The 13,224-nt window shown below is 59.2% G+C and overlaps 1 protein-coding gene across 2 annotated transcripts in view; it reads left to right on the forward strand.

Annotated features, from left to right (window-relative positions):
- The first annotated feature begins 343 nt into the window (after nucleotides 1–343).
- ZFHX3 (zinc finger homeobox 3) overlaps nucleotides 344–13,224 on the forward strand; it is a 73,887-nt gene continuing 61,006 nt past the window's right edge. The window contains exons 1-2 of one of the 2 annotated variants that reach the window (XM_032230665.1): nucleotides 344–964; nucleotides 10,151–10,153. The gene's annotated coding sequence lies outside the window, so the exon portion shown is untranslated. The remainder of the gene's footprint in view (nucleotides 965–10,150; nucleotides 10,154–13,224) is intronic. The other variant, XM_032230672.1, reaches the window with a different exon arrangement.

Genomic DNA, 13,224 nt, shown 5'->3' on the forward strand with positions numbered 1-13,224 from the left:
CCGCGTCTTCCGGAAGGAGGCGCCCCGCCGCGCCGGCTGCCTTGCCCGCGCCGAGGATGCCTGGCGGAAGCCTCCCGGGCCGTGGCGCTGCCGCTGGAAGCCGGATCGGGGCCGCGTCTGGCCGAGCTTCTTCCCGCCGAACCCCAACTTTCCCGGCAACTTCCCCGCTCGGCTCCAGCCAGAAAACGGCTGGAATGCGCCCCTTGCCCTTCCCCTCCCACCCGCGCCCCTCCGCCCGTCCCTCCCGCCTCCCTGCCTCGCTCGCTCGCCGCTCCGCCCGCCCGCCCGCGCTCCCTCCCTCCCTCCCTCCCTCCCTCCCTCCTGCCCGCGCTCCCTCCTCCCCCGCCGCCTGGGCTGAATCTTATTGATCCAGAAGGTGGCTAATTAGCCCTTCCCGTCGTGCCTGGGTAATGAGGCACATGCGCACTGCACTAATCAGCCATTTTTTGCAGGAAACTAATTAGCAGAATAAAGATCCAAAGAGTTTTTTTCCTCCTCCCTAATCAGCAGATCTGAACGCGGGCGCTTCCTGCTCCGGCCGCCCCGCCGTCCGGCTCCCGCCCGCCCGGGCCCCCGCCCGCCTCGCTCCGGGGCGCCGCCGCTCCCGGCGACGATGCTGCTGCTGCTGCTGCTGCTGGGCAGCGGCGGCGGCGGCGGCGGCGGGGGCAGCAGCGGCCCCGGTGGCGCAAGTGGAAGCGGCTGCCGCCCGGCTCCGGCCGCCGCGCCTGCTCCGCGCCTCTCCTCTGCCTCGTCTCGCCGCCGCCGCCGCCACCACCGCCGCCGCCGCCAGTCCGGACTGCAGCTGGGAGCCCGCCGCGCCTGCAGCCTTCATGGGATCCGTCTCCCCCCCCGCGCCGCCCGGGATTAGCCGTCTCGCCGGAGCTCTCGCAGCAGGAGGGGCCGAGGAGGAAGAAGAGGAGGACGGGCGCAGGAGGAGGGAAGACGCCGCCGCCGCCGCCGCCGCGTAAGTGGCAACTTCAATGCGCCCCGCCCGGGCTGCTTTGCATGGGGTGGCCCGGCCCCTTCTCGCCGGATCGGGGCCGCTGCTCCCTCCCCCCCCCGGCGGAAACTTTAGGCGCCTCTCGCCGCGGGCAGGTGCTGCGGGCCGGGCGCCGGTCTCCCGGCGGCCGCGGAGGGCAGTTGGGAGCGGGAGCGCCTCGGGCCCCGCCGAGAGCAGCCAAATTGATCGGCCCATCTGCATAATCGATCTGGCAGCCACGGAAGCGTCGGGCCGCGGCTGCTCTCGGTCGGCCGCCCTCTTGTGCTCGGGCCCCGGCCCTCCGCAGGACGACCGGAGAGCCACCCGGCGCTTGCTGCCGAGTCGGCCGTTCCGGGCCGCTCTCCGGCCGAGGCCAGTTGGGCCCGGGCTAAGCGCGGCTCCCGCTCGGCCGGGCGACGGTGGCTCCCCGCACCGGAAGGTCCCGCCTGCGCTGGAGCGGCCGTGGTTTGTCCCCAGCCGCGCCGCTCCCGCACCGGCCCGAAAACCGCAAAGTTGAGCCGAGCCGCTTCCTCGCCGAGCCGCTTTGCTAAGCCGCTTCGCGGCGGCCCAAAGCTCGGCCGGAAGGAATCCCGGCCGCCTCGGCCAGAGCGCCGCCGCCGCCGCCGCCGCCGCCGCGGGCAACTCTGGGCAGCCTCGGCCATTGCTGCGAGCCAGGCATTTTCCGCCGCCCGCTCCGTGCCCGAGCTGCGGTTTGAGTTACACAAAAGGCTGCCGGGCTTTCCGTGGCGAAAGCCTCGCCCAGCAGGCGATTGCCAGGCTCCGCAGCCGCAGGCAGAGGCCTCGGGCGGCCGGGCGAGGAGTAGCCTTGTCGCCGTCCGAGCTGCCCGCGAGCCGGAGCGCCTGCGGCTCTGGACAGGCTCCCGCCCGGGGACGCTCGTGCGGAAGGCGGCTGCTCTGCTGAGGGCGGCTCGGTGCGGCGGCTTCGGCTGCTGCTGTCGCTGCTTCCGGCCCCCGACGTTTAGCCGCAGCCAAAAGCCCCGTTGCCGGCCGTGGGGCTCCCCGCCCCGCTTGCCCCGGGGGAGACCCGGAGACGGGGGTCTTCTCGCGAACGGGAGGGACAACGGGCAGGACAGCCGCGGACGAGCGACCGCCGGCCGGAGCCTTCGGCTTCTCCAGAGGCCTCGCCCGCCGCCCCGGGTCGCCTGGAGTTCGGCTCGGCTCTCGTCAAGCCGTTGTCGGTGTTGTTTGAGCTGCGGCCGCCGCCGCAGGCCGAGGGACGTCCGTGTCCCTCGCGGGGCTGGAGTAGGCCTTGCGAGCGCTGCCGCCTCCTTCCACTCAGGCAGCCGCCGCGGAGCGAGTCCTGGCTCGGCCGCCGAGTCCTGCTAAATATCGGGCCTTCCGCCGCCGCGTCAGGAGGCGTTAATGTCCCTTTGGTGTTGGGTCCTTTGATGGCCCCTTTGTGGCCGCGGTTGTCTGGGTGTCCCCTCCCTACTTCCCAAGGCAACTTCCATTCAGTTGCAAATCCCAGGCCGGCCTCGGCGGCGCCTGCTGCGAAGAGAGGGCGCTGCCCTTCCTGGGCCCCACCAGTCCCGGTCTCTAACCGACCCCCCCCCACCCTTTTCTCCGTTGTGGGCCAGTTGACTTCCCTGCCCCAGCAGCGCTCCTGCCTTTGAGGAACGGGGGAGCAGCAGCCCCTGCCTGGGGTGGTCTGGAGAGCTGTGGGAAGGCTGGAGAGCCCTGGGCCGATGTGTGTGTGGGAGGGGGTCAAAGGCACAGACGTTCCTGGGCTTTGAAAGGCCTCTTTCTGGGGAGGGGGCTCTCCCCCTGCCCCTTTCGCAGGTGCCATGGGAGGGGGGGGGGCTGTTGAATGAATTCGATTTAAGGAATGGGAAGCCATTGTTCCAGAGCAAGTCCCTGGATCAGGCCAGGGTGTTGCCAGATCCTGTCCTGCCTTTTTCTCCAGGCGATGTCTAAAGCCGGAGCAGGCTTGGGTGACTGGAGCCCCTCGCTCTGCTTCAGGACCCCAGAAACTAGGAAGCCTCTGGGCCCTTGGATGTGTGGCAGATCCCCCTTGATGGTCACAGATGTTGCTAATTAACAGACCCCTTGGTTGGAAACCTCAGCTCCCCTCAAACAGAGCCTGGTGGGGAGGGGGCTGAGCCTTCTTCCCTTGCTGCCCTTGTGCTGGAATTCTGGGGGGATGAATGGGGAAGGTAGGCTGAATTCGTGGGCCAGGCTGTCGTTTTGACCCGTGGAAAAACGCAGCGTCGGCTGCCTAGATGAGGCAAGGCCTTGTTTTGAAAGCCTGACCTCCTGCTTTCTACATTTTGAAGTGTTCTTCTTCTTTAATGTTATTTCTGCCATTACAGCTTTCCTTATTATGCTGCAATTTTTTTTATTACAAAGAAAAGAGTCATTACTACCACAACCCAAGGTTTCAAAATCTCATTTTCTCGGTTCCCTTGAAGTATCCCATCCACCACGCAGTTGTCTATATCAGAATGAGAAATGCTGCAGCTGAAACATTTCTGAGCCATGGACTCGCAGCTGACTGGCAGTTGTGCTCCATTTCCAGGGAAGGCTGGGCCCTAAGTAGCTTTGGGGTCGACTAGATGCCGTGTCAGGAGAGACCGAAAAATCAGAGAGCCCAGGCGAAGCCTTCTGCAAGCACTCGGTTGTTTGGTTCTAGAAATGAGCGGAGAGGCAAATGCACACGGACTGTTGTGGGAGAAAGATGTTAGTTGGCTGAGGAGTCTAGTAATTACGGGTGTGTGGAGAGACCCAGCTGGGGTGGCCAAGAGAGTGGTCCGTGCTTGGTGGGGGGGGGGAATTGCTGAAGGGCCCCCTCCCAGTTAAGGAAGGACAGAGATGAATGGGCCTCCCGTATTGCAGCCCAGCAGAGGGAGGGAAGGAACACGGTGCCTGGCCCCGAAGAGAGACCTCAGCCGGGGATGGGGCAGCAGCTCCTTCCAGGCCCCCCCAGGGCTGATGATGTCTGTGGATGAAGCCTCCACAGCAACCACAAGTGAAGAGGAGGAGGCCGATGGGAGCTTCTCGGGGAAGGTGGCCCTATGCAGCTGGGTTTTATTCCTGCTGGGCCATTTCAGGAAGGAGAGGAGGGAGAGGCTGGTGTGGCCGAATGCCCTCGCCTGCCTCCAATCGCTCTTGGGCGCACGAAGGGGCCTGGGCCAGAGGGCTTGAGAGGAGGGTGCACAGGGCACCAAGGCGGCTCTTCAACTGGTTTCACCCTTTTTTGTTGTAATGAAGAATTTCAAGTTGCTTTTTCAGGATGGTGGCAAAATAAAAAAACGTTCCTTGTGCTGACTAGGAAAGCAGCTTGGTTAGGATCTGTATGGCCTTTCATTAGGTGGGGTCATGTTCTTGTTTCGGGAGCCTTTCCCAGGACTTGTGGCTCTGGGTGTCGAGGGGTTTTGGAGGTTTTTGGAGTTGCCAGAGGAGTTAAATTTCCGAATGGGAACTTTCCTTCTGAGCATTTCCAAGTCCTGGGGAAATCCTCCTTAGCTGATCCCATTGTGCCCGGGGGGGGGGGGGGGTGGGGGGGGGGGAGTCGGTCCCCCCCCTCCCACTGCGTGAGAGGGCCTCAAGGGGCTGAATGATTTTGTGCTGGCAACTGAGCAGTTGTGATTTGCTGGTCTGCATCATCTCCCTTTTCTTCAGGAAGGGAAGGGGACATCCTGGCTCCCTTGATTGGGCCTCTGCAGCAGACCCTGCCAGGCAGGTTGATAAGGGGCCATCGGGCTCCCGTGGCCCAGCGCAGAGCTGGAACCGGGCATTTACTGGTTCCGGCCCAAGCCCAGGAACACCCACAGGCTCCCACCCTGCAGCCCTCCTGGCGCTGGGGCTCAGCTGGGGCCTTGGGCTTTTTTGGACAACGGCCGTCGCAACTGCCCAAAGGCCACGCCATAGCAGTGTGTTGCCCAGGCGCCTTCACCTGGAACAGACCAGGCTGCAGGCGTGGCCTCTGGGCGATGCCCTACCTGGGCAGGGGGACCGGCCAAGAGGCTCTCTGGGGGAAAGAGGAGGGCCGTGGAGGGAAGAGGCCACAGGCCTGCCTTTTCCTGGGGATTCAGTGTGAGAGGAGAAGGGCTGCCGCCTTCTTGGGGTCTGTGAATCCCTCGAAGGATTGTTGACATTCCTGCCAGGGTTGAAAGGTGGAGGCAGCGTGTGGCTGTTGCCGACTGGCAGGGGCCTTCCTCCTAGCTGGCAGGTGCACGAAGAGGACCTGTCCTCATCGCCTGCAGCCCCGGTTGTGCCTGGCAGAACTGTAATGGCTGGATAAGTGCACCGAAAGGACCTCTGGTAGCACGAGGAGCTCCAGAGCTTCCCGGTAACCTTAGGCTGACCTTTGCTGATGTCCGACAGGATTTTCTCACCCGACTCCCTTCCCCTCCCAACAAATGCTGGCAAATTAGACGTTGTAAGGCAGGAGAGCTTAAGGCTAAAGGAGGACATCATCTGGGCTACAGCAGACCACCCAGAAGAAGCCCCCTCGTCCGAGCAGCCATCCTGTCAGGCTCTCCTCAGCCGCAGTGAGCCTGGCTCTCCCCCTTGGCTCTGGCCTGGGCTGTGCCAGGCCTTCCCTCAGGGCATCCAGGGCCCTTTGAGGGGTCCTTGGGGAGTATCTGGAACCGATTTCTTAGGACAAACTTCTTTTACCATTCCGAATGGCTCAATTTTTATTACTCCACTGTGGCAAGCACCTCTGCTCAGCAGACCGTATCAGATGTTCCCTTAGTCCAGCTGCCCCCCAAAACTCCAGGGCATCTCTGCCACTCTTCTTCTAGCCTGCTTTGGAGGAGTTACACACCTTCACAGGCAGCAATCAGGGAAGCAGAAGCACCAGGATTAATTCAGGGGGAAATAGATGCAGGAGAGCAGCCGCTCTCCCCAGGGGCCAGTCCCCACTTGGGGCCCAGCAGCCTCTGCCCTGCCTTGCCTGTAGCTGCTCTGAAGGCTAATGGGACTTTTAATTTGGCTTAAGGCTGATTTGGTGGTGGACATCTAGGAAGTTCTTGGTGCTCTTTGAGTTTCATTGCCCAGCTGAGCAACGTCCTCCGTACCGATCGTGTTCCCTAGTCGGCAGGCAGAGATCTCAGCAAAGAGAGTAATAAAAACCCTCAGCTGTGGAGGTTCTTTTGGGGCCTCCGTCTTGTTCCTGGGATGGTTTTGCCCTCGTAGCTCCCAAAGGTTCCTTTGCTGCATTTCCTTCGGTTGCTTGGAGAACTTGCCCCCGTGGCCTGTTGCCCACCTGGGGCCCAGGTGCCCCGGAAAAGGGCTTCCCTCGGTCGCACACGGGGGCTTGCAGGGCTCCAGAGGAAGCGTGTCTGCAGAGGCTTTCCCAGCCCTGATCCCTCGGTGAGCTCCGGGAAATGACGCACTCTGAAGCAGGCGCAGCTCAATGCCAGGGAGCTTGGCAGCACCATTAGGGCGCCTGGCCAAGGGTGCTCCTTGCTTGGATTGCTCACTGCAGGGCCGCGGGGGCCCCTTCGTCCTGCTGGCACTCGCATCGGCCGCTGCATTTTGAATATCTTTTCTGAAGCTGGGCTTGCCCCTGGCACGCAGCCAGCACTTGCATAACCATGATTTATTGAATCAAGCACAAGGGCTTGACTTTGCAGAGCAGGCTAACCCATAAACTCTGGGCTTACACAATGTTGGATGCCGGAATCGAGCAATGGTGGTCCTGGCTTGGAGGGAGACCCAAGTGTGGCTCTCTCTTGAGCTTGAAGTGGACGCGAGAGAGGAGGGACGGGCGAGTTCCCCAGGGAGGGGCGCTCTGCTTCTGCGCAGAAGGAGCTGTGCTGATCAGACGCTCGGGGGCTCATTCGCTTCTGAGGGGGGGCATATTGGAGAAGCCAAGATGGTGGCTGTTGTGGCCACGGTAGGAAGTCTGCGTGGAGAGGGAGCAGCTGCCTGGAGATCTGGTTTTGCTGTTTGGGGTGGGTGAAAGGCAGCAGCAGCAGCACCGGGAAGCTAAAAATGGGACTCTCTGAGAAGACCAGGTAGTTAACCCTTTGTCCCCCCTTGTGCTCCCCCCTTCCAGTTTTGGGAGGGGGGGTCCCTAGGGAGCAGAAGCTGAGGTGGGATTGGGCAGAGCCGTACCTGGCCATATAATCCTTTTTCTTAATACAATTTTTTTAAAGTTTTTATTAAACGAACAACACACACACAAAATAGTCATCTGACATTACATCTTGTAGAAAGTGTGGTTATAATGAGCTTTTGTGCATCTCTTCCACAGTCATTACATCCATATCAAATATCAACGTTCTTAACAAGTCTTACTTCCAACATATCATAGTTCTCATTTGACTGAAATTGTTTTGGTGTCCTTTTGCCTAGAATAATCCATAGTTAAAAAACCACCTAATGGCATTTCATTAATTATTACAGGGTCATCCAAGAGCCTTAAACCTTTATCACCTGGCCATATAATCCTTGAGCTGCCCATGGGCCCCGGGGTCCCTAGAAGCACCACGGAGAGGGAACGGCTTTCATCCCCATGGGTCCCTGGCCAGTGTAAATGGGTGCCAGTGGTGGGTTCCTTATGCCAGATACCTTGGAGGGCTTCTAATCCCACCCACTGCTGAAGCAGGAGACCGGGACCATTTCAGACAAATGGATTGTCCGATATCTTCTTAAAAACTCCCACAACGTCTGGAGGAAAGGTGAAGGGTTGTTCCTGTGAACAGCAATCTTTTGCTCTGCTCAGTTAGGATTTGCCTCTGGCCTTTGATCCTGCAGTAAAACTGCACGCATACAAGTAGTCCTTGACTTACAACCAGCCACTTAACGACAGTTCAAAGATACAGCAGACTAAAAACAAAGTTATATATGATGTGTCCTCAAAGTTGCAACTGCCGCATCACCCCCAAGATCTTGTGATCGTACTCGGGTAGCAACTAGCATTTACAAGCTGGGTTGCAGCCCCCGTAGTCACCTGGCCACATTTTATAATTTAATGCTTAATGACAGTCATAAAACGGTCCTAAAATGGACTCTGGTCACATGATGACTTGACTTACAACTGCAGTGACTTACAACTGAAATTCTGGGTTCTATAAGTTGAGGACTACCTGTACACCTTTCCATTAGCTGAGGTTAGTTGTTGTTCAGGCTTTTAGGCTGGTACGAGTAGGGCAGGAGTAAGACCGCTGGTGGCCGAGTACCGAGACTTGGGCTAAGCAGGGATTCCTGGATTCTAGAGGATGAAGATGTGCCTCCTGTGCTCACTGTCCCTCATGCCTTCGTCACCCCCAAATGGATTACTGCAGTTTCCTCGACACAGGGCTGCCCTTGAAGGTCGTCTGGTTCTGAATCAGCCCACCTGCATGAGCAGCACCAGTTCCCAGTTGCTTTGTGGAGGCAATTTAGGGGGCTATTTTTAATTTTTAAAGCACTGCACGGTATAGGACAAAAGATTTGTGGGACCCCCCCTCTCTCTGCCCCATTAGGTCAGAAAGGGTGGGCACACTCCAAGTTGCCTCCCTTAAATATCGTCATCTGTTGGGACCTTGGAGGTCCCCTTCTTTGTGTCTCCTCGCTCCTTTTGAGCATCCTCCCACCTGAGACTGGGAAAGGCCTCTCCTCCAGGCTCTTCCCCCAAGCCGTGGGCTAGGAGGGCAAAGGAGGGCAATCGTGGGGTTGGTCTGGCCCCTGGCTGGGAGCGGGGTCTTGCCCTCATTCTTGTGTTTACTGGTTGTTGAGGGCTGCCTAGAATCAGTGTATGAAATAAGTAGAAATCTAAATTCTTTAAATAAATAAAATCTGGATACCGAGATCCGGAGCGCAGGGAAACCAGGTTTTATTGAAATGATGATTAATTAACGTTCTGATGAAAGCATGGATGCGAGGAGCCAGTTCCGAAAACCCGAGAGATTTATTGTATCGGACAGTGAAAGGGAAGCTGCAGAAGGTGGGCGAGGGTGATGGATGAATGGGGCCGGCTGCGGATGAAGAAGGGGGTGCAGGCAGGTTTTGGCTTTGGCGTCTGGAGGTGAAGCTGGGCGCGTCCTGGGGGTGAGGATTCCCACTGTTATTTTCAAAACCTCGCTCTCCTCCTTTGGCCTTGGAGGTTTCTGAATATATCTCTGCCTCTTTGAAGGGCCTTCTAGAAGTGGCTCTTCCGTCTGATGTAAAGTCCTGGGGTGATTGATAAATGATCAGAAATGAAAATGTGCCCAAACAGAAGCAGGAAGACCTCAGCGGACACTAAATGCTCCCATCCTCAAAGCCAACAGGGTCTCAGAATGACCCTTCGCCGTTGGCGATGGAGGAACACGGAAAGCCTCTCCTGGCCACGGACTGCAGTGGGGGCAGAGGGGGGGGGAGGCCGGGAGGCAACTCTTGGATGGGCAGCTGAGAGGCCTCCGTTGCTCCTCAGCTGGCTGGAGGTGGGGGTCCTCCTTCTAAGTTTGGTTTCTGGGGGTGGGCCCCTTCTTCAGACCCCTTCTCACCTTGTGGCTGCCGCCCCCCTGCTCCCTTTTTCAGAGTCTGTTTAATTTATATTTCTGGTGCTGCTGGATCTTTTTGTTTTTATAATTGATTGATGGATGGATTGATTGGATAGTTGCCATTTATATTTTGTGAACCTGTCAATGACTATGATTCTCCAGACTTTCCCGTTGGCTTCCAGTAGCCCCTTGCTGGATTCCCTGTCCAGACCGGCTCAGGAAAGTCTCTGGGCGAGGAAGCTGGGCTTTGACCCAAGAAGTCCTCCCGGCCACCACTCTCTCCTCCATTCTGGCCTGAAACCTGGAAGCGAATCACAATTGAAGGGGAAGGGGAGTGCAGGCAGCCCCCCCCCTCTTAGCAAGCAGCGTCTTGGGCCGCACCAGTCAAGCAGCCAGGGGTGTCCTTGGATGTGGGTGAGGTGGGCAATGGGAGAGTCTTGTGCAAGCCAGGAGCTCCTCATCTCCTGCTGGCTGCTCAAATCTTGCTTGGGAACAACAGGACTCGTCTCTTTCTAGTTAGTTGTCGTTTCAGGAATGTTGGCCCAGAAGGTGCAGTTTTTGGATCAGGGTATGAGAGAAAGTATTTGAGGACGAGCCCTTTGCTCTTGGCCCAAAGGGAGCAAAGAGATGCCATCTTCTCCCTTGCAGGTGCCTTTGGCGCCTCTGAGAACCGGGTCAGCCTCATAACTGGGGGAGGCGGTGGGATTTTCCAGGGGAAGAGACCCTGGACTCGTAGCGCGTGGAGGGTTGGTCTGGCCCTTGCACAGGAGGCCTTCCAAGCAGTGAACCAGCCTCTTTGGTGTTTCCAAAGCGAATAAAAGCTGTTATTGCTTAAGGCCTGAAATGAGGGTCTGCTGTATTCGGAATAGGCCTGATTTGACACGGAGACACGCTTGGTCCTGCGGACAAGAACGGCAGTTGCTCTGGGCTGTTTCCTCTCCCGCTGCCCGTCTCCTTCCCCCTTGAAGTGGACCGGGTGGCCTTATGGCTGTGGCTCTGATGAGCATGCAGGCCTGCAGAGCACTCTCTCCCTTCCGGTCAGGGGCAGCCTCTGCCAGCCACGGTGGGTGGGTGGGTGGGTGGGTGGGTGGGTGGGGAAACTCCCCTGGGCGCATGGAAACTCCGTGCCTGGTCTTGCCTTTCCTCTTCCAGAGAGGTAGCCTGGCTAGTTTGCTCCACTGAGGCCGGGGGGGGGGGGGGGGGGGGGGGGGGCTGGGAGCGGGTGTGTGTGTGTGAGAGGGGGGGTGTGCTGCTGGGGCCCAGTTTGTCTTGGGCTCCCCTCTGCCTGGGCCGCTTGTGATGGCTGTTTGCCCAGACTGAGGCTCTCCTCCTCTGCCTGGGGAAATTGGCAGGCTGCCCCCTTTCAGTGACCCTCCCTGAAGCTGCTGTCCTGGGTGGATTTACATATGTTAATTGCTTGCCTTGTCCTGGCTTGTTAGCTGTGATATGTGGCTGCATTTGTATGCAAATAGTAGCAACTTGCTGCTGAGTTAATTAGTGCTTTTCACTTTATTTCCTGCAGCTCTGAAGGGAGGCTGGTTGCTCTTCCTCCAGCTGGCTCCCCCCCCTCCCCCTGGCTGCAGTTGCTGGGGGTGGATAAGGAGAGTCCTTTTGCTCTGCAAGGGAAGGAGGTCAGAGGGCTCTTCTCCTGGCCCCTCACAGGTTCAAGGGACCACCCAGCCGTGGCTGTGGGAGAAATGGGGTGTGCGTGTGTGTGCCCTGCGGGGGGTGCCCTCCGCTCCCTCTGCCCAGGAATGTTGGACCTGGCTTTGGTCGTGGGGGTGGGGGGGTGGGAGGGCCTGGGCCTGGGGTGGGTGCTTTGATCACTTTGCAGGAGGAAAAGGGGCTCTTCCCTCTTGCTGCTGGCGGAGCCGATCCCAGGGTGGACCCCCTTCCCAGACAGGCCCTCACAGTGGAGCTGGGCACCCAGGGATGGTTGGGTGGAGCCTGGCCTGCTTCAGGTTGAGACGCCTAAAGGTTGCCAGCCAAGCGCTTTCTTCCTCTTGCGAGGGGGTCTCCAGGGACCAAGTTTGGGGCCTTTCAAGGAGAAGGACCGCTGGGGGCTTCTCCCCAATATTTCTTTTAACAGGGCGCGTTTTGCTAAATCAACATAAGAATTATTTCTGAACATCCGTTTCTTTGTTCTTGTGGTTGCAAGAATGAAGAAACGCATTTTCAGAAGTAATTCTTACGTTCATTTGTAGGTAAGCATGTAGGAGGAATTGGCTCTTGGTTGGGTGCAGAAAACAGGGCGTCACTTTTCCTCTGGTTTATTCTTCCTTTTCAGAGAATAATAGCTCTAAAATATAGGAGAGCCCATTTTTGTTGAGTGGCCAGAAACCTTGGGAGGACTTGGCAGGATCGGCTGGGCCGGCCCTTCCCTAGCAGGGTCAAAGCGAGGGGGGGCTGCTGGGGGCCCCTCAGTGGCCCTTTCCAGTCCTCCTCACAATCACTGGGCAGATCTCTTGTGGTTTGCAGGCGGGGGTGTGTGTGTGTGTGTGTCAAGTGAGGAGTGCCCGTTTCTGCCCGAATTCTGGCTCCAGCCTTTGCTCTGCATGTCTCCCGTCTTCTTCACCGTCAGGCCCTTTGTTTACATCTGTTTCTCTGTGAAGCGAAGGCCGGGCTGGGAGGAGGAGGAGGAGGAGGGGTTGAGCCGCTCCCCCCCCTATGCCTGAGTGAGTGGAGGGGCTGCCGGCCTCCCAGCCAGCGGGCTAGAAAGGGGTCCCTGCTCCATGGAGCCTCCATCCTGCCCTTGGCCCTCACTTGCTCGGAGGGTGTCTGGCCGGCTGGGGGCTGCCAGGGCCTCCTGGGGAAGTGAGACCCCCTCCCCCCTCTGGTTGTCTTTCTTGTCTGGCAGCCGAAGGGACCCGGGGGGGGGGGGGGCTGGGAGTGCAGAGCTGCCCTGCTGCATTCCTCCGCAGCTGGGCTGGCTGGCTCCGTTCCAGGGGGAGGGAGGGAGGGAGGGAGGGAGGGAGGGGAGAGGCTACCTGGCGGACAGCGCCTGTGCCTGGGGCTCTGCTGCTCTTCTGGGAAGGCCCTGTGGGCAGGAGCGGGACTCGGGATGCTTCTGTGGCTGCTCTGCCTCTCCCAGGGCTGCGCAGGGAGGTTCTCCTCCTGCTGAACTTCCTCTCAGCCCCGGGGGAGCCTCGGCCGCTCCTTCCGGGCCCTTCTCTGAGCCCAGCCGGCTGCCTCTTGCTTGGAGGCTGCTTGGAGGAAGGAGAAGTGACTCTCTCCCAGTCCTGCAGAAGCCCCCCCCCCCCCGGGCCCTCTTCCTCCACGGGGTCTGCAGGCAGGGCTCAGCTGAGGCCTCTCCCAGAGAGCCCCCCCCCCACCTGCGGCCTTCCTCAGGCATCCTGAGCTGGTGGGTTTTCTGGCTGCAGCCACTGAACATTTTGCCGGAGCGGCTCTCTTCCACTTGCAAGAACGGAAGCTGGGCTGAGGATAAATGGAGCATTGTCTATGGCAACTGCCTTCCTTCTTCTCTGTGGCTTTGTCTCTCCAGCAAGATGGGGGCTTACTGAATCCCTCCCCCCCCTCAAGTGACTCCTGGTCTCCTGACCTTCAGCTTTGCAAATTTGAGGATGGGGCAGAGCCCCCATGGCTCCAGATCCCTGCTGGGACAAGGGAGGTGCAGCTGTGGACATCCACGGGGTGAAAAGTTCAAATCTGCACTTCAAAGAAGACCGAAGGGCTGGACGGGGGTCAAATTCCTGGCACTGCTGCTGCTGCCCCTTTGGTTCAGGTTGGGAGGGGGACCGGGTAGCCCCGTGCATCTTCTGGAGGGACCCCCAAAGCGAACCGAGAGAGTGG

This window comes from Thamnophis elegans, chromosome 1, assembly GCF_009769535.1.
Source record: "Thamnophis elegans isolate rThaEle1 chromosome 1, rThaEle1.pri, whole genome shotgun sequence".
Taxonomy (NCBI): domain Eukaryota; kingdom Metazoa; phylum Chordata; class Lepidosauria; order Squamata; family Colubridae; genus Thamnophis; species Thamnophis elegans.